This window comes from Aquarana catesbeiana, linkage group LG04 (assembly GCF_042186555.1).
Source record: "Aquarana catesbeiana isolate 2022-GZ linkage group LG04, ASM4218655v1, whole genome shotgun sequence".
Taxonomy (NCBI): domain Eukaryota; kingdom Metazoa; phylum Chordata; class Amphibia; order Anura; family Ranidae; genus Aquarana; species Aquarana catesbeiana.
Genome location: NC_133327.1, coordinates 657536295 through 657560668, shown reverse-complemented (window position 1 = coordinate 657560668; position 24374 = coordinate 657536295). Strand labels below are relative to the sequence as shown.

At 43.4% G+C, this 24374-nt stretch overlaps 1 protein-coding gene across 5 annotated transcripts in view; it reads right to left on the bottom strand.

Annotated features, from left to right (window-relative positions):
- The window catches only part of SOCS5 (suppressor of cytokine signaling 5), a 240537-nt gene that overhangs the window by 203842 nt on the left and 12321 nt on the right, over window positions 1–24374 (bottom strand). For all 5 annotated transcript variants that reach the window (XR_012244030.1, XR_012244031.1, XM_073628497.1 and 2 more), the window contains exon 2: window positions 11156–11395. The gene's annotated coding sequence lies outside the window, so the exon portion shown is untranslated. The remainder of the gene's footprint in view (window positions 1–11155; window positions 11396–24374) is intronic.

Sequence of the window (24374 nt, the reverse complement as noted above, 5' to 3'; positions counted from 1 at the left end):
ATATATATATATATATATATACACATACACACACATATATATATACACATATACACACACACATACATACATACATACATACATTTTTTTCAATTGTAAGTTACACCCATACACATAAAATCCCCCCCCCCCACCAAAATAAAGGCCCCGGCATGTATGCACGTACAAACTACGGATCGACCAATTATTCGGAAGGCCGATGTGAGCATTTTCAGGGAAAAAAAACAAACAAAAAAAAAACGGTAAATCGGTCTCAAACTAGACCGATATTACCAATATTGCTTCAAGGGGTTTCACCCCGTTACCACTGTTTAGAGCGGACGGGCGGCTTTATTGTAATATCAACCAATGCGACTCAGCAGCTGCTTAGCTGTTATTACAAGCAATGGGCGCCCCCCCTTCCCACGCAACCAGCGGGCACATCCACCGTCTGGCCGAAGACCCGAACAAAGCCGATGCTTCGTTTGGGTCTCGGATCTAGTAATCAATGTCATGTTATCACTTTCCAGATTTACTGGCATCTTATAGGCGCCAGTTTTGAAAAATAAAGTATTCAAAAATGCTGATCTTGACTGTTTGAATACATTGCAGGGCAATGGAGGGGTTTGGGGTCTTATAGATACCTCCATAAAGAGTACCTGTCACTGCCTATTACTGTCACAAGGGGTGTTTACATTCCTTGTGACAGCGATAACAGTGATAAAAAAAACCTAAAAATGACAGTGTAAAAATGTTATTTTTTTACAAAACATCAGCTATCGGCAGGCACTAGGTGGCCGAAATATTGGTATCGTTTCGGCACCAAACGATATTGGTCGATCCCTAGTACAAGCGCACGCGGTGGGGTGCCCAAGCCTAAAAAAGCTGGTTGTGATACAGGTTACATATTCCCGCGCACGCCGAAATGAGAGCAATAATTTTAGCACCAGACCTCCTTCATAGCGCTAAACTGAAGACTTAGAGGGCTTCTAAAGTGCCACCTATGGAAAATATAGGCAATTGAAATGGTTAAGGTTTGACATGTTTACTCTGTGCAACCTGGGCTTTTATATTATATTTTACCAAAAAATTGGGTAATTTATTGTGTTTTTGTTCCCCCTAAAATGTACCTTTTAATGTGTGTTTTTTTTTACTGAAATTGTGTTTTCCAGATCTTTGCGGCAATATCGTGTGACATAAAAAGTTGTTACTACCATTTTATTCTCTAGGGCAGTGATGGCGAACCTTGGCACCCCAGATGTTTTGGAACTACATTTCCCATGATGCTCATGCACTCTGCAGTGTAGTTTAACATCATGGGAAATGTAGTTGCAAAACATCTGGGGTGCCAAGGTTCACCATCTCTGCTTAGGGGTGTCTGCTTTCAGAGAATACTGTATATTATGTTTGGCTTTTTTTTGTAATCTTCAGGCCTAAATTTTTTTAAACGTGTGCGAAAAAAAAAAAAACCGCAAAAATGTCTCTAGCTGTGAAAGGGTTAAAGGATAAGTTCACCTTCGGGAAAATGTAACATGTTCTACCTGACTCCTAAATTCAAAGCAAAATTTGTCAAGCCCTGCATTAGAAAATAGATATCAAAATGCTTAGACTGAAAAAATTGACCAATAAAGAAAAAAAATAAGGCAAAGAGCTTTTCATTTGGGGCAATTACCAAAAACACGGATCAGACTGCGCAAACTCACAATTATACTTTTTGCTAGTTGCCTGGTTTTAAAAGTATGCAAATGGGGCCAAGACTTTAACTGGGCTTTAAAGTTTGAAGTGGAGTTCCGGCCTGCCTCCCCCCTCCAAAAATTTCAAGACAGCAGCAACAAATACTGTAGCTGCTGACTTAATATTAGGACACTTACCAGTCCTGGAATCCAGCGATGTCGGCACCCCAGCTGATGTATCCATCGGCTGTCGGGTGCTGCTGCCGCCATTGCCGATAAGGGAAGCCGGCAGTGAAGCCTTGCGGCTTCATAGCCGGGTCACTACTGCACATGCGTGAAGTGGGGACCACCCTGCTGCCCCCCTCCCCCCCCCAAAAAAAAGGTGCCAAATGTGGCACCGGAGGGGGAGGAATCAGATTTGCGGAAGCTTCACTACATTCTTCACTTCATTTTTTTTTACCTCTAAATAGTTCATTTGGACCAAGCTGTCTAAAACAAAAAAAAAAAGAAATAAAAAATGTCCTCACCAATACATGTGGCCACTATATGTAGCATCAGCTAAATGCAGTATACAGGGCTGTGTTACGGACGTGGTATGGGAACTTCCCGCCCCGTATACAGAACAAAATCAAAGTCAGGCCAAGTACTCTTCAGCCATTCACATGAAGCTTTTTATTTTGCCATTGAATATCAAGCCTTCCTCTAAAATAGCGGAGGACAGGTGGGCAGACACCACGATCTCCACCTCAGCCAACTAGAGGAAGCCGAGTATTCATTAAAAAAAAAAAAAAAAAAAAAAAAAACCCCACACACCACAAAAAAAAACCTGTCAAGCACTCAGTTCGACCAATTTGTTCCATGAAATAAGACGGAAAGTCCCTGTACCGTTGCACAGCGCTGAATACTGTATTTAGCTGATGCTACTTACAGTTTATACAGCGCTGACAGCGGGTGCATCCGTTAGTGAAGGAAATAAAATTTGTTTGAATTAGCTGGATCCAAAACAAACTATTTCCAGTTAAATGAAACTTGGAGTTAGACTTTAAAGAGTAACCTACTATAATCTTTCTTCCACAAAAACGCAGGGGGAAATTTACTAAAGCTGTGCATAGTAACCAATCAGCTTCCAGGTTTTAGCTCTCGATCACACCGAAGGCGGGTTTGAAATCATGCGAGTTCAACTGAACTCGCATGATTTCAAAGCCCCATTTCAGTGTGAGTTCGGGGACGATTTGTAAGACATCTGTGCGGGTTCATGAAATCGCCCCCGAGGTCGCCAAAAGTAGTGCAGTGACTAGTTTTGGAAATTGGTGATGCAAAGTCGGCATTGCACCGATTAGGACAGTGCTGTTGCCTGCAATAGGCTGCAATTTGACATGCGATTTGACATGTCAAATCGCGCCAATGTGAGCTGGGGGTTATTGTAAAACCTTAATTGAACAAACCGATTGGTTACAATGCACAGCTGCACCAGATTCTGTGTGCATCAGTTTTAGTAAATACGTACAAAGTTACATGAAAATGTATCTTCAGAGCATTAAGCTTAAAAATGTATCCCTCATCATACAAAATTGTCGTCACAGTAGATTTCTAACAAGACTTTCCTCCCTCTGGATCAGTATGTACTACATAACAGCAGTGCATAGGTTGGCTCTCTGCAATACAGGAGACAGGATCTTCATTATGCTTTATAGAGAAGTGCTTGCATGCGCAATACAAAAAGGCAATCTTCCAACGTCAACAAGTGTTAGGCAGCTGCCGGGATCCAAAAGGTATCCATTCATGAGACAGATTTTTGGGAAAGTGGGGTAGACAAGGGTCCTTCTACTTTGGAGATGTGATAGTTATCCATTAAAATGATACTAAAACCACAACAGTAAAATCAGTCTGTATATGCAGTAAAGCATGCTAGTTATACTCACTGTGGAACCTAATGGGTTAATCTGTATGGAGGAGGTAAACAATTGATCAGTGTGGTGACATACGCTGAGATCTCCAAGTCCCTCTGTTAATGGATGACATGGCTCTGATGGTGGAGCCACACACAGCCGCTATAAGTTCAAAACAAAATAGGTACATACAGGATGAAGCACCCTGAAATTCAGGGGGGGGGGGGGGGGGGTTGTAACCATGTTCTACAGTACTTCACAAAAGTGAGTACACCCCTCAAATTTTTGTAAATATTTTATTATATCTTTTCATGTGACAACACTGAAGAAATGACACGTTGCTACAATGTAAAGTAGTGAGTGTACAGCTTGTATAACAGTGTAAATTTTCTGTCCCCTCAAAATAACTCAACACACAGCCATTAATGTCTAAACCGCTGGCAACAAAAGTGAGTACACCCCCTAAGTGAAAATGTCCAAATTGGGCCCAAAGTGTCAATATTTTGTGTGGCCACCATTTTTTTCCCAGCACTGCCCTAACCCTCTTGGGCATGGAGTTCACCAGAGCTTCACAGGTTGCTACTGAAGTCTCTTCCACTCCTCCATGACGACATCACGGAGCTGGTGGATATTAGAGATCTTGCGCTCCACCTTCCGTTTGAGGATGTCCTACAGATGCTCAATAGTGTTTAGGTCTGGAGACATGCTTGGCCAGTCCCTCAGCTTCTTTAGCAAGGCAGTGGTCGTATTGGAGGTGTGTTTGGTGTCGTTATGTTGGAATACTGTCCTGCGGCCCAGTCTCCGAAGGGAGAGGATCATGCTCTGCTTCAGTATGTCACAGTACATGTTGGCATTCATGGTTCCCTCAATGAACTGTAGCTCCCCAGTGCCGGCAGCACTCATGCTGCCCCAGACCATGACACTCCCACCACCATGCTTGACTGTAGGCAAAACACACTTGTCTTTGTACTCCTCACCTGGTTGCCGCCACACAGGCTTGACACCATCTGAACCAAATAAGTTTTTCTTGGTCTCTTTAGACCACAGGACATGGTTCCAGTAATCCATGTCCTTAGTCTTCTTGTCTTCAGCAAACTGTTTGCAGGCTTTCTTGTGCATCATCTTTAGAAGAGGCTTCCTTCTGGGACGACAGCCATGCAGACCAATTTGATGCAGTGTGCGGCGTATGGTCTGAGCACTGACAGGCTGACCCCCGCACCCCTTCAACCTCTGCAGCAATGCTGGCAGCACTCATACGTCTATTTCCCAAAGACAACCTCTGGATATGACGCTGAGCACATGCACTCAACTTCTTTGGTCGACCATGGCAAGGCCTGTTCTGAGTGGAACCTGACCTGTTAAACCGCTGTATGGTCTTGGCCACCGTGCTGCAGCTCAGTTTCAGGGTCTTGGCAATCTTCTTATAGCCTAGGCCATCTTTATGTAGAGCAACAATTCTTTTTTTCAGATCCTCAGAGACTTCTTTGCCATGAGGTGTCATGTTGAACTTCCAGTGACCAGTATGAGAGAGTGAGAACGATAACACCAAATTTAACACACCTGCTCCCCATTCACACCTGAGACCTTGTACCACTAACGAGTCACATGACACTGGGGAGGGAAAATGGCTAATTGGGCCCAATTTGGACATTTTCACTTAGGGGTGTACTCACTTTTGTTGCTAGCAGTTTAGACATTAATGGCTGTGTGTTGAGTCATTTTGAGGGGACAGCAAATTTACACTGTTATACAAGCTGTACACTCACTACTTTACATTGTAGCAAAGTGTCATTTCTTCAGTGTTGTCACATGAAAAGATTATAAAATATTTACAAAAATGTGAGGGGTGTACTCACTTTTGTGAGATACTCTATGTGACTTCTGCAGGCAATTGGTTGCACCAGAGCTTTTTATGGGCTTCATAACAAAGGGGGTGAATACATACGCACATGCCAATTATTTTTTTATTTCTGAAAAATTGTTCTATGTAGGGCTGCAACTAACGATTATTTTCATAATCAATTAGTTGGCCGATTATTGTTTCGATTAATAACCTTAAAAGAAGTGTGGTGTCTAATTTAGTTAATATGTAAAGTTTAAAAAAAAAAAAAAAGGCAAATTTATTCTTAAATATCTCTATATGCTGTGGTAAATATAAATAACCAACTATATGGTTAGGGAGTAAAATCTCTAATCCACTCTGAGAAGAACAGACAGAAGAGATATACTGTATATACTATTAGAGGTTGAATCTAGTAAATATCAGACTCAAAGATCGATTTTTTTTGCAGATTTTCAGACAGGAATGTAATATATTATATGCTGGCCATACAAAAACAAATGTCTTCCTTGGGGGGGGGATTTAATTTTAAGAACGTTCGTTCGATTTTCTAATCGTTAGCGGGGTCAAATCGAACTTTTTTAACCACAGTGACGGGAAAATATAGAAATAGAAAACTTCTTGGTTAAAGGAATTTTCAGACAGTGTATGTGGTTTTCGTTCACAAATTACATTCGTTTTAAAACAGAATGTTAAAAGCAAGTGAAAATTTCATTCGGCAATTCAGCGATTTTTTCGTATGAATATTCTCATCTGAAAATTGATCCGAGTGGCCAGCATAAGGCTCGGTACACACCTATGCAGTTTGCTTTTGATCTGTTTCTGCAAGGCATTTTGCGGTGCGTTTTGATTTTTTGCGCACGTGATTTTGCTGCGATTTGCGTTTTTTATGCCATTTTTTGGCCAGATTAAAAAAAATTAAAGTAAAACACAAATTGCTGCAAAAACACATTACATGTTTTTTCTGCAGCTTCTCCACTGAAGTATGTTGAGCCAAAAAAGCAAAGTTTTGCGTTTAAAAAAGTCATTGACTCTTTCCTAATATACAGCAGCTGAAAAAAAAAAAAAAAAAAAAAAATAGATGTGAATGTTAAATGAACTGTAGTGGGTTTCTGCAAAAGGCACCAAAAAACACACAGGTGTGAACCAGGCCTAAGTTTTATGTATATATTTTTCTAATTTTATTTTACTTCACCAACTTAGACTATTGTGTTCTGATCCATCACATATAATTCAGATAAAAAAAACAAAACATTGAACTAAAGGCTGTAATGGAACAAAAGAAAAAACAAGGGGGTGAATACTTTAGCAATGCACTGTATACCACCATTTAAGGACCAGGCCTATTTTTCAAACTACTTGTTTACAAGTTAAAATCATTTTTTTTTTTTTTCCTAGAAAATTACTTAGAACCCCCAAACATTATGTATATATTTTTTATCCAACACCCTAGGGAATAAAATGGCAGTTGTTCATATACTTTGTCACACAGTATTTGCATAGCGGTCTTACAAATGCACTTTTTTGGGAGGGGAAAACACACTTTTAAAAAAAAATAAGACAGTAGTAAAGTTACGCCTGATGATGTCAGATAAAACGCGTCGGTTCATAGGGCACGTGATACGTTACTTCTGCTAATTGGGACGCAGGTGGAACGCACGCGGCGTACCTGCATGCTTTTGGAATTGGGCAAATTGTTTTTACTATGTTTTATGCCGATGCCTCGTATGGAATAAAGGGATTTTTTTTATATTACACAATGAGGAGCCCCTTCTTGTGATCTCTTAATATATGTAGATATATATGTAGATTGTTTGCCTGGTGGTGGTGGAAGACCTTATCTCACCCAGTTCATAAGGATTCTCATCTCTCACGTCGATTTTGGTGGTGGTCTTCTACGGACATTTAATTTTGATAAAATTTTCTTTGAATATGGACATTCACCATTAGTGCTTTGACACGTATGTTTCATGAATTCACATATGATTTTAGCACTATTATGTATGTATGAGATTGACTCGGTTGACTCGGTTGAATTGATGATAGGCAACTCCTATCCTCATATTGATTAGTGGTTCCAAATTAATAATAACTACTGCAGTAGGGAACAGACACAAAAGATACGCTCAGCATCTTTCCAAATTACTGTTCTGCTTTTTTATGACGCAATTGAAGGTTTTTATGCACATGATTACGTAGGTATCACATTAATATTACAATTGTACATTTATGGTAACAAGGGGCGTTACATAGGCAGGCTAATTCTAATCAGGACTCGAAAGAATGTAAACATTTACTGAAAACATTGTCGTGTGCACAGTGAGGGCAATGTGCAATACATACAAAATACAATACAATTATATACAGAACTTACAAATTTCCATTACAAGATAGATATATATATATATATATATATATATATTTATATATTAGACCTTTGGTCTCACTACCAGCTGCTCCTTAAACATTTTTTAGCACAATTTTAATTCATCCACGTAAATTGGTTTCACAGTGCGCGGCTTATAGGTATTTCCTATTTTTTCACTTCAGTAGTAAAGTTAGCCCAGTTTTTTTTAATATTGTAAAGCAAAAACCAAAATGCCTTTTTTTAGGCTGTCCATTCTTGTACGATTCTAAGGTAGAATTAAAAAGGCAAAACTCCACCCCCCCCCCCTTTTTTTTTTGGATAGAAAAAGGGAGGGCTATAACCCACTATCACTTTTTTTTTTTTTTGCGATCCGTGTCTCACTGGGATTTTCCTTCACACAGACAGCAATGAAGATGTGACAAGTGTTTGAATGACTCTACCCAGAACTGAAAAAAAAAAAAAAAAAGTTTTGCTTTTTATTGTACTTTTAAATTCCTGCTCTCACTTCAAAATGTTGGAGAACATCAAATGCAGTTACTAAACAATTTCAATATTCATTGGGCTTCCTTTACACAGCCATACTGATCTATGCAAAACCTTGCTGACAAGATCCGGTATAAACATTTGTCCATATGCTGTACGCAATAAAGTTTGTGTCAAAAATTGCATATAATCAACCGATCATATCTGATACTAAAAGTGGTGCTATACAATATACTGTATAATTATAATAAATGAATAGTCTACAAAAAAGGCACCAAAAGGTCCAAAATTAAAAGTACAGTTCACTCCACTTTTGGTATTTAAGAAACAAAACAAAAATGCATGGAAAAAAAAAAAAAAAAAAAAAAAAAAAAAAAAAAAAAGTACCTCTTTAAATCCTGTGGAACGCCACACACCAGGGGTGCTCAACCAGTGGAGCCCTTTGATGTGGCCGTGACCTTCTGCTCTGGGATGACAGGTTGGCAAGCCCAAAAGGCGGGTTCCTGACCCGCCATCCCAAAGCATCAATGTTGTAAATGAAGCCAGAGCAGAGCCGCAAAAGCCAATGCTTCCTGTATAGAACCAGTTCCTGTCACAGGCGGAGCAATACCAAAATGCATTCTGCCTGGGACAACAGCAGGCGATACCTGAATGGAAAACTTATTAAAAAGGTAAGTTTATTACTAAAATCACAGTGTATATATGGGCATCTCTGTTCTGTAATGGTTACTGGGCTGCTTTAAACTGAACCGCAGCGGGCCCTATAGAGTAGAGTGGGCCGTGTCTACATAGTGAACACAGACCTGCCATCCGCCCACTCCGCTCATTGTGGGCCATGACTGGTTTTTCAAAATCGCTGAAGTGGCCCTCAAGCTCCCAAAATGAAGCTTGGAGCACAACAGGTGGAGAGCAAGCTGAGGAGAGTAGAGAGGGAAGATACCTGTCGTCTTGACTACGCGTAACGGGGCGTGGCTCTTCTTCAGGTCATGTGACAGACTGCAAATGGGGTTTAGAAGGGCCACGCCCCGATACGTGTAGTGATCCTGCATGCTGAATTTTTGGTGCATGTTTAAAAAGCACACCAAAGACACACCTCCACATTGAAATGAATGGTAAATGCATCAAAAACGCAGGTGCATGCGGGTACTCAGGAGTCCAGAAAAAGCACCAAAAACGCGATGTGCATTTTTTCAAAACACATACCACGTTTTTAAAGTGGAACTTTAGTCAGTAAATTAAGTCATGCTAGATCACTTTAAGCTGGTCCCTTCTGCAGGTATAGGGATGTAAAACAGAAAAAAAAAAAAGAAAAAAAGAAAAAAGTGTCTATACTGTGCCATTAATACTGTCTCACCCTGCTCTGCACATGCTCAGTTGCCCTCTTTAATTCTGCACTGTGCCAAAATGTAGAGACCAACCTGCTGACAGCCTAAAGATTTACTGCTGCTAAAAGGCAGTGGGCCTCAGCAAAATGGCAGGCTCCGGCAAGAAGAAAACAGGAGCAAAGCTGGAGGCAATTTACAGAAAGCTAATTTTAGTAGCATAATTAATAACCCCTTCACGCCTAAGCCTTTTTCTGACACTTGCTGCTTACAAGTTAAAAATCTGTACTTTTTGCTAAAAAATTACCAAATGTACACACACACACACACACACACACACACACACACACACACACACACACACACACACACACAGTACTTAAAAGCATTCAAAATGCCAAGTTTGGCTGTTTTTAATACGGTCATTTAAATTGGAGTATTTAGGTCTTTAATAAACCGGAAGTGATGTCATGACATCGCTTCAGGGTTACTAGATACGAGACCCATTCGAAGCAGATTCCGGCTTCTTTCGGGTCTCCGGCCAGCCAGCGGAAGAGGAGAGCCCGAGCGAACCGGCGGAAAGGGAGGTCCCCTCCCGCTGATTGGGATAACAGCCGAGCGGCTGCTTAGCCTCATCGGTTGTTATCACAAGAAAGCCGGCTCTAATGCCCTGTACACACGACCGGTTTTGCCGTCGGAATAAACCCTGAAGGTTTTTCGGACAGAGTTCCGACGGAATTCCGCTCAAGCTGTCTTGCATACACACGGTCTCACCAAATTCCGACCATCCAGAACGCGGTGACGTACAACACATACGACGGGACCAGAAAACAGAGGTTCAATATTCAGTAGCTTCCGTCTCGTACTTGCTTCAGAGCATGCGTCGTTTTTGGTGCGTCGGAACAGCATACAGATGAGCGGTTTTTCCGTTTTTTCCGCTAGTAATTTGTTCCGTCGGAAAAATTTAGAACATGTCCTCTAAGTCCTTCTGAATTTGCGACGGAAAAAGTACGATGGGGCATACACACGGTCGGAATATACGATGAAAAGCTCCCATCGGACTCCTTTTCTGTCGGGAATTCCGCCAGAAAAAAAAAAACCCAGTAGCGGGGTGATGCCTGCAGATGCCCGGGTACAACCCCTTCAAGCCGTAGGCCGCATATTTGCGTTACATCGGCGTGAAGGGGTTGAGGTGGAATGCATGTTGCTTACTAAAGAACATTTTTTTTATCAAGTTATGGGTAAGGTGAAGCACACCAGTGTAAAGGGGTCCTAAGGCTTTAATAAATAGGATCTGACTTTGCTCTGAGCTCACTTTCGGCCTGCTTGTTTCAGATTAGTAACTCCAAAGGGTAAAACCAAAGAAAGCCAGGCAACTAGCATTTTTACAAATAAAGTCAGCAACTGATGCTTGCATTATTCTGTTATGGCAGGATTTCTGTCTAACGCGCCCCTCAAGTTGTACAAATGCCTAAACAACATTGCTAATTTACAAACATCTGAAAAGGATTAGTGTTAATCTTCCAATTTCTACAGAGTTAATTAAGTAACCGACTGTTATTTGTTCCCTCTTGCACCTATCCTCATTCTTATACACCTACCGTAATTATTTCTTCATCACAGTCCTCATTGTGAGATCCTGCAGTTCTCCAGTCCAGACAAAGAGTTGACCCTTAGTGTAGTCTAGTCAGTCCACACATTTCTAAGTGCTGAAGAGCTTCTATGCTCAAGTGCAAGGTGGCTTTTATTACTCCAAGGCAACGAGATGACAAGTGCAAGTTAAGAAGATGTCTCCGCTTCCAGTGCAAACAAACACTTTATTCAGAGTTCTGCCATGAAACCTGCAGACACAAAAAAATAATAATAATCGATTAGAAAAATAAGCACTGACAAAAAAAAAAAAAAAAAAAAGCCAACACAAAGACTTTGAAAAAAAAGCACAACATTAAGTAGTTAGTAAAATAAAATTCCACAAGTCACACAACTTAACACTTCCCTGGCAAAACAGCGATTGCTTACTTTGCAAGCAGAGATGAGCTCAGTTGCGTTCAGATCCCAGTCCAGGAAGCGGTCGCTGCGCACTGCCAATCATAAGTGGCCTGCGACATTCCCCACTCTACGCATCTACATGTGGTTGTGGGGCAGGAAATGACAGCTTCCTGGAGGGATCGCTCAGGTGGGCTTAGACTAGGATCCGAACACGCCTGAGCTCATGCCCATTTGCCAAGTAGTTCTCAACACCGTCTAAAATTAGAGACACACTGAGGCTCATTTACCACAGAAGTTGAGAATCTTTATTTGCATGGTTCCCATGCCCAGGAGGTTTCATGGCTCCCATACCCAAAAGTTCTGGGTATTCTTGCTGGCTGCAGGGGAGTGCAGGCAAGTACACGGAGTCAGGAGACACCCTTTCCAGAGAGGCTGTCCCCAAGTCTGTCTGAACCCAGCCCTTCATTGTGTGCATTTGAGTAAATCCAATGAAGCAACACAGCAGGAAAAGTTCCGATTGTATCAGGCACAACTTTATTTGATGCAGAACTGTTCAGCCGGGGCAACATAACAGGAAAGAGTCACAAACAGTTACACTCTACAGTCATTTATAATATACATTGTGCTTAGAGAATTGATGTCTTATGACAGATTCACACATCACCCTTAAGAATGAACGAGTTGATTTAGGCTCTATTCACACTTGTGTGATTTGTCTTGCAACTTATGAAAAAGTCGCATGACAAGTTTGCACCCCCATTCTTTTCAATGGTACCCGATCAAATTGGTGCGACCTAAAGTCACAGTGACTTTGAAAAGGTTCCTGGACTACTTTGGTGCGCCACTAATCCATAGATTGTAAAGTCGGATCAAAAATTGCACCATAAGTCGCATCAAAATCACGCTCCAAAGGCGCGCTGGAAATCGTGCAACTTTGGAGACACGCTAACGTAAATGGACTGGAGCCTTACCAGAGAAGAACATGTTCACATTCAAAGAAAATTTTCACTTCGTATAAGTTCACCTTTGAGAACATGTTCCCAATGCTGCAGCTGCTGCCCAATGCCCTCCCTCTCTCACAGTAGTACGGGGAGTTGTTCCCTGTACTAGCTGTCACTTTTTAAAATCATAGCTCTGGGTGTGAATGAACTACAAGCCCCATCCTTTGCGGTGGGCGGCTTGTAGTTCTCAATTAACTACCACGGCACTGTTGTAGTTCATTGATTATTCCTATTAGATTATATCTGCCTGCCGGTACAGGATGTCAGATACACCGACAGATCTACAGGAGACCTGCTGATCTCTGGTGCAATGCTTTGCTGGCGCCAAGAATAATAAAATGCCAATTTTTTACCTGCAAAAAAAAAAAGTGCATTTATTTTTTTCTAAAAAGGTGAACTTATCCTTTAAGTTAGTGAATGAGGTGAAGTTGTGCTGACTTAAAGCCTTTTCTAGAAATACTTTGACTTTAAAATGGTTCCAAAATTAAGGCATTTTTTTTACCTTAATGCATTCCTCTTTTTCTTCTCACAGAACAGAGTCAGCAGCAGGAGCCATTGGCTGCTGTCAATTAAATCCTGTGAGGAAGGAGTGTGGTAGTCATGCTGTGTATGTCTATGGACGCAAGCCAGCTGCTTTGGGGGCACTCTCAGAAGATGACAAGCTGAGAGCATCGACGGGGGGGGGGGGGCCAGAAGAGTTAAAGTGGAGTTCCACCCAAAAATGGAACCCTCCCGCCCTCCGGTGTCACATGTGGCACCTTTCAGGCGGGAGGAGGGAGCAGATACCTGTCTAATACAGGTATCTGCTCCCACTGCCTGGCATTGATCACCGCAGTGACCTACGCCACTTCAGGCGCCTACTCTGTCCTCTCCCGCTGTCTTATGGGAGACAGAAGACAGCAGGGACCAGTGAGGACGCACATGCGCAGTAGGGAACCAGGAAGTGGAGCCGCACTTCCTGATTCCCTTACCGTGGATGTCGGCGGCAGCAGCCGAGAACCGACGGACCGATCGGCTGCCGACATTGCGGGATCCCTGGACAGGTAAGTGTCCATATATTAAAAAGTCAGCAGGTGTTCGGCGGACCTCCGCTTGAAGAGACTAATCTGCACACTACCTTTAGGGCTCTTTCACACGAGGGATCCGTATGTCCGTTTTTCATCCTACCGTTTTCGGATGAAAAACGGACATACATGTATCCCTATGGAGCGTCGGATGTCAGCGGTGACATGTCCGCTGACATCCGACCCGCAAAGTGTAACGGAGAAAAACCCTACTTTTCCATCCGTTTTCGGATCGGATCGGGTGACGACGGACTCTACGGTCCGTCATCATCTGATCCCCCCATAGGGGAGAGCGGTGCTCTGACAAGTCCGTCGTTGAACAGTGTGCATCGACGGACCTGTCAAGCGGGTCCTGAGCTGGGCTGAGCAAGCGGGTCATCACTGATCCGCCCCGCGTGAAAGAGCCCTAACACAGAGCAAACAAGTATAAAAACCTTTTTATTTATTTTTTTTTTTAATTCATCCCTTAACCACTTAAGGACCAGGACTATTTTTTTAAACTTTGTTTACAAGTAAAAATCAGTTTTTTTGCTAGAAAATTATGTGATCGCGTGTGTGCGTAGCGTCCCCCACTACGCACACGCTCTGTGCATGCATGATCACTTTCACATGTTGATGTGATTTTATGCTTGTTTGGAATTCCACTTCTAATCGATTTTTATAGCCCGACTTGTTTGTGGGTTGCTCTGTTTATATGCAGCATTGCACTACTCTTTATTAACCACTTCAGCCCTGGAAGAATTTACCCCCTTCCTGACCAGAGCACTTTTTGCGATTCGCCACTGCGTCGCTTTGAATGACAAATGGGCGGTCGTGCGACGTTGCACCCAAACAAAATTGATGTACTTTTTTCCCCACAAATAGAGCGTTCTTTTGGTCACCTCTGCAGTTTTTATTTTTTTGCGCTATAAAACAAACAAAAAAAAAAAAAAAAAGCGTCAAACACACCTTATTTTTTACTTTTTGCTATAATAAATATGCCCCAAAAATATATATTAAAAAAATTTTTTTTCCTCAGTTTAGGCCGATACGTATTCTTCTACTTTTTTTTTTTAACCAAAAATATCGCAATAAGTGTATATTGATTGGTTTGCGCAAAAGTTATAGCGTCTACAAAATAGGGGATAGATTTATAGCATTTTTATTTATTTATTTTTTTACTAGTAATGGCGGTGATCTGCAATTTTTATTGTGACTGCGACATTATGGCGGACACATCGGACAATTCTGACACATTTTTGGAACCATTGCATTAATACAGCGATCAGTGCGATTAAAAATGCATTGATTACTGTAAAAATGTCACTGGCAGTGAAGGGGTTAACACTAGGGGGCAGTGAAGGGGTTAACTGTGTTCCCTGGGAGGCGATTCTAACTGAGGGGGGAGGGGACTAACTACAGGAAGTGACAGATTGCGGTTCCTAGCTAATAGGAACACACGATCTGTCACTCCTGTCAGAATAGAACAGGGAAGTGTGTTCCTGTCCTGTGTCTCCAGCTCACGATTGCTCGGGGCCAGTGGTCATCCTGTGAGGATTTTCGGTGTGGGACAAACCAGGACATCAGGTAACATCTCTACAGGGTCCTAGTTGGAGAGTGACACACCAGGACATCAGGTCATCTTCTCATAGGATCCTAGATCCAACAAGCGCCTAATGACCCCCCCCCCCCCCGATTAAGGGTGATCGATGGCTTCCTGGTAAGCCTCTCTTCTTTTTGTGGTGACGGGTTTCACGTGGTGAAGTTTTTGTCTTATATTTCACATGATTTCACCCATTGGAGCCATGCTTTGTGGATCTCTCCTTCTGAACTCTTATCAATGAACTTTTTTGCACTTTATATACATTTCTGCTTGTAATTCAGTCATTTCTGCTTTTAACATGAATATTATACATTTATGGTTTGCATGAGCACATTATATTTAATTTGCACATATCTGCATCTGATAATTTCTAGCGCTGCACTTTTTATTACATATACATTGTACATTCACAGCCCTCAAGATATAGAATATATACATATACACAGAAAAACAAGGCAGACATACAGTATTGTTTCTACAGATCACTGCATAGCACTGCATTTGTAAAAGGCCAACACATGCTAAAGAGTAAACTTAATGGTCAGTGTAAGATTAAAAAAAAAAAAAAAAAAAAAAAAAAAAGGGAAACATGGTATGTTATTTCATACTCATTGCCCTGATTTCACATCCGTTCAGCAAACTTTTATATAACTCGCATCAGACGAGGATAATGTTATCAAATGTGGCCGCATCTGTGCACAGGATTTCAAAACAGCAGAAAATCGTCAGCCAGCTTTTTTTTTCTTTTTTTTTTTTAATTGTAATCTGATTAATTGTTAATGCAGGTTGCACCAGATGGTGAATTAAACATATTGCGTGATCACGAGACAGAGGATAGCACGGTACCCTCAGATGCCAAGCAACATCTGAAGCCTGCCATAAAAAAAATAAATAAATACATTTTTACAACAAAGCCTGGGGAAAAGTATACAGAAGTAACAGACCACAAAGCGCATTTATTAATTTTTCCTAATGAAGACTGCAATGGATGAGTGGATGGTGGGTGCAATGTCTGGCTCCTGCAGATACGTCCTCCAGCTTTCCGCCCCCCACCACTGTACGGGCTGTTAGAAAGCTGAAGGAAGCATCAGAGGACTACGTTAGGAGTATATATATATATATATATATATATATATACACATATACACACATACACACACACACATACACACACATATACATACAAAGCTTTATTGTCATTAACCAAACTAATTTATGTAGCTCTAAGCCACCCTAGAGATTAAAAGAATGGTAGTTTCAATATTTTTGTGTATCACACCTTCTTACGAAAAAGGTCTAGGAAACACATTTTCAGGGGAAAAAACAAAAACAACAAAACCACCACACACACACACACACTAAAAGTGAATTTTACTAAATTTGATAAAATATAAAAGACGAGGTTGGACCAAGTAAATAGATACCCCATGTTGCACCTTAAATTTGCATGCCTCTGTGAAATGGCGACAAGCTTCTGTACCCTATAAGTTTTCCATAGGCGATGCATTAAAAGACCCTATAGAAGGAGGTCTGATGCTAGAATTATTGCTCTCATTCCGGCATGCGCAGGGATATGCAACATGTATATTGCAATCAACATTTTCAGTCGTAGGCGCCAGCGGCGGGCTGTCCATACGGGCCGCTGCCCTCCTAATCCATGCACCTGGTCCCTAATCTACATACAGGGCGCCAAAGGCATGTATTCCAAATAGGGGTGTTTTTTTTTTTTCTTTTAAGCACGATTAGAGCCAGAGGCTCCAATTAGCTAAAAAAAAAAAAAAAAAAGGGGTGGGCTGGGTGTGCAGAGCACTGCAGCCCGAGGTCACCCGCTTGTGTGACAAATCGGGAATATTCGCTATTGTCTGCCTGATTCTCCACCCCGCCAATTCCCGCTCAGGAAGCAGGTCCCGAGACCCGACTGGCCAAGAGAAGAAACAATCTATTTATCCATCTATTGGCTGCTGGGGAGGGAGGGAGCAGACGCAGGGGAAGCCGCGCAACTGTGAACCTGAGCAGACATTGTGTTGCCGTACATACACCGGATGTGCCCATATTCGTTCTCGTGGTAGAGGGTCTCTCTCTTTATACTCTACTCCCTAATGTTACATGTGTAACATCTTCCAAAAAGGTGAACACCCCACTCTACACCACTATTATGGCCGTCAGGTCCTGGCAGAGGCCTTCGGCATATCCGCGTGCACACAAGGCATTTACTGTGCTTATGCATGCAAATCATGCGTGTACACAGATATATAGAGAAACCTGTGCATGTGAAGATGTGCCACAGGGCTGTCTGAGGGGCACCAGACATCATTCTTGCATAGGCCAGAACTGTGGAAGTGCTTTGCTGCACAATGAATGCAACACGAAAAAATACAGCAATTCCAATATAAAAACGAGGTAGGGGGAAAGAGGCAAAACAAAAAGGAGATTCGTTTTAGGCAGAAGGTGCGCTAAAACTTAAAATGGTTAGTTCACCTTTATTATAATAAATACAAAAAGAGGAAAAAAAAAAAAAAGACACTGGGAAGGGGTTAACATCAGGGGGCGATCAAATGGTTAACAACTATGTGCCTAGCTGGTGCTTGCCAACTGTGTGGGGGATGGTCCGACTGGATAAAGACAGATTGGTGTTCCTGCTTAGCAGGTACACAAGATCTCCATCTTCTTCCCTGTCAGAACAGGGATCTGCCTTCTGGGGAACGATCGTGGGTGGCCGGGCTCGCTAATTGGTATCCTGTGTCCAATCAGCATGTGATCGCGCCTCCAGCAGCACACGCATGCCCCCTCAGTGTCTATTACACAAAATGATGTACAGGTACGTCGTTTCATCCAATAGAGCCGACCTGACGCAGTAAAAGTGTGGTAGGCAAGTGATTAAGGGGTGCTTGAAATAAAAAAAAAAAAAAAAAAAAAAAGAAAAAATTGACACCACAGAACACTGCAGCTTTCCCTACGTTACCTACCGAAGCCTGATCAAAAAAAGAAACATCCAGAGATGGCATCATCCTATCCTGCCTTGTTGCTAGGACATTGCAATAATAGCTAGTAGTTGTATCTATCTTGATCCCAGCAAGATGGGATGATGCCCTCTCTTGGCAAGGCTTCAGGAGGTATACACCTATAAGGGCATTGTTCAACTTTAGTCCACAGGTGCCCCTTACACAGTGTCAACCACGCTAACTCTGGATCTACAGCACATAAAAACCAGGACAAAGTGCATACACACACGCTGATAAGCCAGAACTTTATGACCACCCACCTAATATTGAATAGGTCCCTTTTGCTGCCAAAACAGCCCTGCCCTGTCAAAGCATGGACTCCACTAGACCTCTAAAAGGCATTCTGCGGTATCTGGCACCAAGCCATCAGTAGTAGATCCTGCAAGTTGCGAGGTGGGGCCTCCATGGACCGCACTTTTCATTACCCGCACATCCCACAGATGCTCGACTAGATTGAGATCTGGAGATATGAAAGCCAAGGTCAACACCTAAACTCGTGTTCCTCAAACCATTCTTGAAGCATTTTTGCAGTGTGGCAGGGAACAATACCATTTTCATGAAAGGGTGTACTTGGTCAGCAACAATGTTTTGGTAGGTTGTGGGTGTCAAAGTAACATCCACATGAATGGCAGGACCCAAGGTTTGCCAACAGTATATTGCCAAAAGCATCACACTGCCTCCATTGGTTTGCCTTCTTCCCATACTGGATCCTGGTGCCATCTTTCCCCAGGTAAGAAACGCACACACCCGGCCATCCACATGATGTAAAAGAAAATGTGATTCATCAGACCAGGCCATCATCTTCCATTGCTTTGTGGTCCAGTTCCGATACTCACACTGTAGGAGCCTTTGGCTGTGGACATGGGTCAGCAAGGGCACCCCGATTGGTCCGCAGCTACGCATCTCTATACACAACTGTGATGCCCATTTTATTCTGCTTTGAACACATCAACTTCAGGGACAGCATGTTCACCAACTGCCTAGTAGTTGGTCAAAAAGTTAGGGCAGTGTGTGTATATGCACGTATATAGTTGGGGGGGGGGGTCCTCAAAAGCCAATTGTTTTCTAGTATTTCAAGGCTTTTGAGAATAAACGTTGCAAACGTTTAAAAGGATTAGAGCTGGGCGAGTTTCTCAAAAAATAAAAAATAAATAAAAACCCAACTTGATTCACGATTCGAAATTAATTTTTTTTGATGGACACCGCACCGGTCCTGAGGAGCTGCGGGCAGGAGTTTTTAGGCGAGGCCGCGGCTTCGGCCTAGTCCGCGAGGCCGGACGGCGCGGACTAGGCCGAAGCCTCGCCTAAAAACTCCTGCCCGCAGCTCCTCCGGACCGGCGTGGTGTCAGCCCTGGTGAAAAAAATAGAGTTAGGTACCTGGTAACTCTTTTTCTAAGAAGTCTTCCAGGGCAGCATCTGAGAGATAGGCTCCTCCTCCCTGAAACAGGAAACAAATTAGTCCACCATTATAAATTTCACAGTCTTACCTGCGTGCCTTCAGTATTAAAGCACCGAAGGAAATCTCAGTAAATCTTAAAAGCTCCCCCGTTGTACCTGGTATTTGGTCTTTTCAAGGGTGGGAACTAGTGCTGCCCTGGAAGACGTCTTAGAAAAAGTTACCAGGTACCTATTTTCTCGAATCGTCTTCCAGGGCAGCATCTGAGAGGATGTATCAAGCAATACTTACTAGGGTGGGGATAGAGACTGGAGCGCCTTGCAACCAAGTGCCTGGTCTTGGTCAGACAGCTGGTCTATGCGGTTGTGCCTTGCGAAGGCACTGAAGCTCGACCATGTCGCTGCCCTGCAGATCTGCTCCGGAGTTGCCCCTGCTTTCTCTGCGACCGAGGTAGCCCAGGCTCTGGTTGTGTGTGCTCTGATCCCGCTTGGTGGAATGAGGTTTCGTGCCTCATAGGTAGTCTGCATGGCCATTCTTATCCATCTGCTGATGGTATTCTTGGAAGCCTGTTTTCCTTTGTTGACTCCTGCATAAAAGGACAAAAAGGGAGGTCGTTCTTCGCCAATCCTTCGTTCTTTCGAAGTATGTTTTCCACGTCAAGTTTGTTGTAAGTGTCTCTTTTTTCGCTATCCATAGTTTTTGGAAGCAAAGGTATGGTGATATTTTGGGTTCTATGGAATGTTGAGGGGACCTTGGGTAGAAAGGCCGGGTCTGGAGAGAGAATTATTTTGTCTCAATGTATTAGGCAGTATGGTTCCATTATAGACAGTGCTTGGATTTCGCTCACTCTTCTGGCTGATACTAGAGCCACAAGAAGTACAGTCTTTAAGGTGAGGTTTTTGTCTGAGCTATCTTCCATCAGTTCAAATGGAGGGGAAAGAAAGCCTCTAAGTACTGTGGGCATATCCCAAGTTGGAGTTCTATTCATTTTGGCTGGTCTAGCTCTTTTGAGTGACAGCAGGAATCGCTTTATCAGCGGGTCCTCTGCTAGTCTTGTGTCCATGAACGAGGAGAGTGCTGCAACATGTACCTTCAGCGTACTTGGAGAAATATTTTTGTCTGCTCCATCTTGTAGAAAATCCAGGATTATTCCTCTTTTGGAATACGGTTTGTTTCTGTTCCAGGAGACAAACTTTTTCCTCACTTTCTCGTAGATCGCCCTAGTTACAGGCTTCCTGCTGTTTAGGATGATATTGATCCCATTGTCTAACAATCCTTTGTTCTGAAGTCTCACCCCTTCAGTACCCAGGCCGAAAGCTTTAGGATTCTGTGGTTCGGGTGGTTGACTAGGCCCTGTGATAGGAGATCTGGCCGGTCCGTCAGTGTAAGCTGAGGCTGGATGCTGAGGTTTTTCAAGTGGCTGAACCATGCCCTTTGTGGCCAGTGCGGTGCTATTAGTATCACCATTGCTCTCTCTGCCTTTATTTTTTGAATCACCCTTGGTATTGTGGCAGTTGGAGGGAATGCATAGCATAGTTGCCATCCCCAGCTCTGGTTGAAGGCGTCTACTCCGCTGTTGCCATCTGTGGGGTCCAGAGAGAATAATGTTGGTGATTTTGCATTCGCTTTGGAGGCGAATGGATCTACCTCGGGTACTCCCCACTTCTGAATGATTTGTGCGAAGGTCGCTTGGTTCAGAGACCACTCCCTCTGTTTTATGGTCTTCCGGGTCAGGAAGTTTGCCAGCGCATTGTCTGTTCCTTTCAGGTAGATACCCGATATTGACTTTGTTTGATTCTGCCCATGGTAGGATTTTCTCCGTCAGCTTCATCAAGCTTCGGGACTTTGTCCCACCTTGCCTGTTTAGGTATACCACAGTCGTGACGTTGTCCGTTTGTAACTTTACGTTTCTCCCCTGTATTGCTGGTTTGAACGCTTTTAATGCTTCCCCCACAGCTTTTAGCTCTTTAATGCTTGAGGAGACTTGGGACCATTTGGAGGTCCATTTTCCCTGTGAGCAGAGGCCTTCCAAGTGTGCCCCCCAGCTTAGGGCGTTGGCATCGTTGGTGATCCCGACTGGCTCGGATTGGGCCCATTTGCGTCCTTTGATGTATCAAAGTAGATTGGGACACCATTGTAGTGTTAGTTTGACTGTGGTTGGAACAGGAATGGACCTGTCTAGGGATGAGTGGCTGCCATCCCACTGGGACATAATGTAGTTCTGTAGAGGTCTCATGTGAATCTGTGCCCAGGTGATAGCTGGAATAGAAGACGTCATCAGTCCTAGTACGGCCATACCTTGTCTGATTGTTATGGCGTTGGTCCTCATTAGGAAGGTGTCTGTGTGATTTTTTCGTTCTTTTCTTCCGTTAGGAAGGTTTTCGTTAGTCTGGAGTCTAGTATAGTATATAGCCCAGATATACCACTCACTGGCTTGGGGTCATCTGTGACTTTTCTGCATTTATTATCCATCCCTGATTTTGCAGATAGGACATACTTGTGCGCAGGTTATTCTCTAGGGCCTCTGCTGAGTCCGCAAAGAACAGTAAATTGTCTAAATATGGTGTTATGCCAATACCTCGTTGTCTTAGACCTTTTAACGCTTCTGCCATTATCTTTGAGAAGATTTTTGATGCAGAGGAGATGCCGAAAAGGAGAGCTGTGTATTGTGGGTGCAGCGTAGTTGCTGGCCCTTGTACTGCGAACCTCAGGAATTTCTAATGACCCTCCTTTATGGGGGCATGTAGGTAGGCATCCTGTAGGTCTATTGTCGCCATAAATGTCTCCCGTGGAAGGATGTTCCCTAGGTGTGTCACTCTCCAGAAGTTCTTGAAGCTGGGTTAGCCAGATTGATAAAGTCCGGGCTGTGCAGGTGGAAGCTATTGCCAGATTTCCATGGGGTCGCTTAAGGTACCCGCGTCGTCAAAGGCCAAGTCAGATTTATTTGAGACTTTTGCCAGAGAAGCATCCACTTTGGGGCATTTAGCCCAGGTTTTGGTGTCTGTCTCTGCAAACGGGTCTGCGTTTGACTGTGGCTGGCATGAAGAGTTTTTTCTCTGGGTCTTCCACTCTTTTTTTAAAGATATCTTTAAGAGTTTGGTGTACAGGGAATGTTCTAGGCTTCCTGGGTTGTAGCTCTTTATACATCTTGTCATGTATTGCGAGTTCTGCGGATTTATGTTCTTTAATACCTAGCGTGTCCACTATGGCTTTTAGAAGGCTATTCGTATCCTCTGATAGAAATAAAGTTGCCCTCTGAAACCGCATCTTCCTCGTTGGAGTCTGAGCAAAGTTCGTTCTCCGATTCGGATTCATCCGAATCCTCTTCTTGTTCTGTCTGTTCCCTGAAGGAACGCATATCCGGTGGTAGACGGGGTATTGGTCTGACTGACGCTTGACGACGCTTCTAACTTTTTAATCGCCACGGTGCTCTGTATTACTTCCTTGAGAGAGTTGAGCAGATCTTTCAGATACCCTTGCGATTCTTTGGCCACCATTTTGTCTATACAATTTTGATATAGGGGTTTTTTCCCCCTTCTGGGGAAAACCAGTGGCTGCATGAAGCACGTTTCGTTGCTTTCCACTTCCCTTTCCTCAGGGGTCTTTGCCTGAAATCAAGCGCAAAAAAAGGTCCCCGTGAGGTAAGCGGGTAAAGGCTGCCTGTAAGTAGGCAGTTTTACAGTGAGGTTAAGACAGAGGTGACTCAGGAGTATTCTGGCTTACCTTGGAGCTGTCCTGGCTTGCAGGAACTGCAGGCAGGGTGGAGAAGCATCAGACATGGTCAGCCACCAGGATCCTCTGCTTAGAGGGGCCTTTTTAACTGCTTTCTGCTTAAGCTCCGGTCCCGCCACCAGCTGACCCTGTGCAGGTTGGTGGATATACCTGCACATGCCGCTGCCATTGGTATGCTCCCTTCTGGGTCCAATAGGGAGGGGGACTCTGCTGCAGTATGCATGTATATTGATATATTTGCCATTACTAAAAATTTTTTTTTTTTTTAATTTAAAATTCCCGCCCCCAGAATGATGTAACCGTAGCCCATTCTGTATCCCTGGAAGCAGGCTCCAGGAAAATGGCCGCTAACTAGGAAGTGTCTCCGGCGCCATCTTGGTACACTCCACCGAGCCTCCATGAGGAGAGGCTTGTTCTGCGGTGTGTAGAGGACGCCGATCGCGGCGAACACACCGGCAATCAAGCGGGCGGCGGGTGAGGACATCACGGGGGTAGGAGAGGAACAAAAAATAAGCCGTGAGGCACCTACCCGTCCGGCGCGGCAGCAGCTGTAATCAGGGGGTAAGGCATCCATGCACCCACACCACTGTACGCTCTTCATGTCTGGGAGTATGTTGCCAGAGTTTGCACATGGAGTTCCCTGGTGAAAAAAACTGCGGCAGGTCCCTTGAGCAGCGACATGGGGGAAATGTCAGTGCATTATTGCAGCCCCCTCTGTAGGGGTGAAATCTCAAGCAGAGCAATACTGCCCCTGCTCTCCCTCCCAAGGCCCGCAGGGCTGGATGGGATGCTGGTAGGGGGTCTCCTGCAACTAGCACAGAGACTGAAGTAAAATAAACGTTTCTTTTGCAGCTCCTGTGGGTCCGGAGGAAACACATACAACTGAGGCGTGCAGGAAAGACTGTGAAATTTATAATGGTGGACTAATGTGTTTCCTGTTTCAGGGAGGAGGAGCCTATCTCTCAGATGCTGCCCTGGAAGACGATTCGAGAAAAAAGAAATAAATCGATTTGCTGAAAATTTGAATCGATTTGACCTCTCAACTCGATTTTTT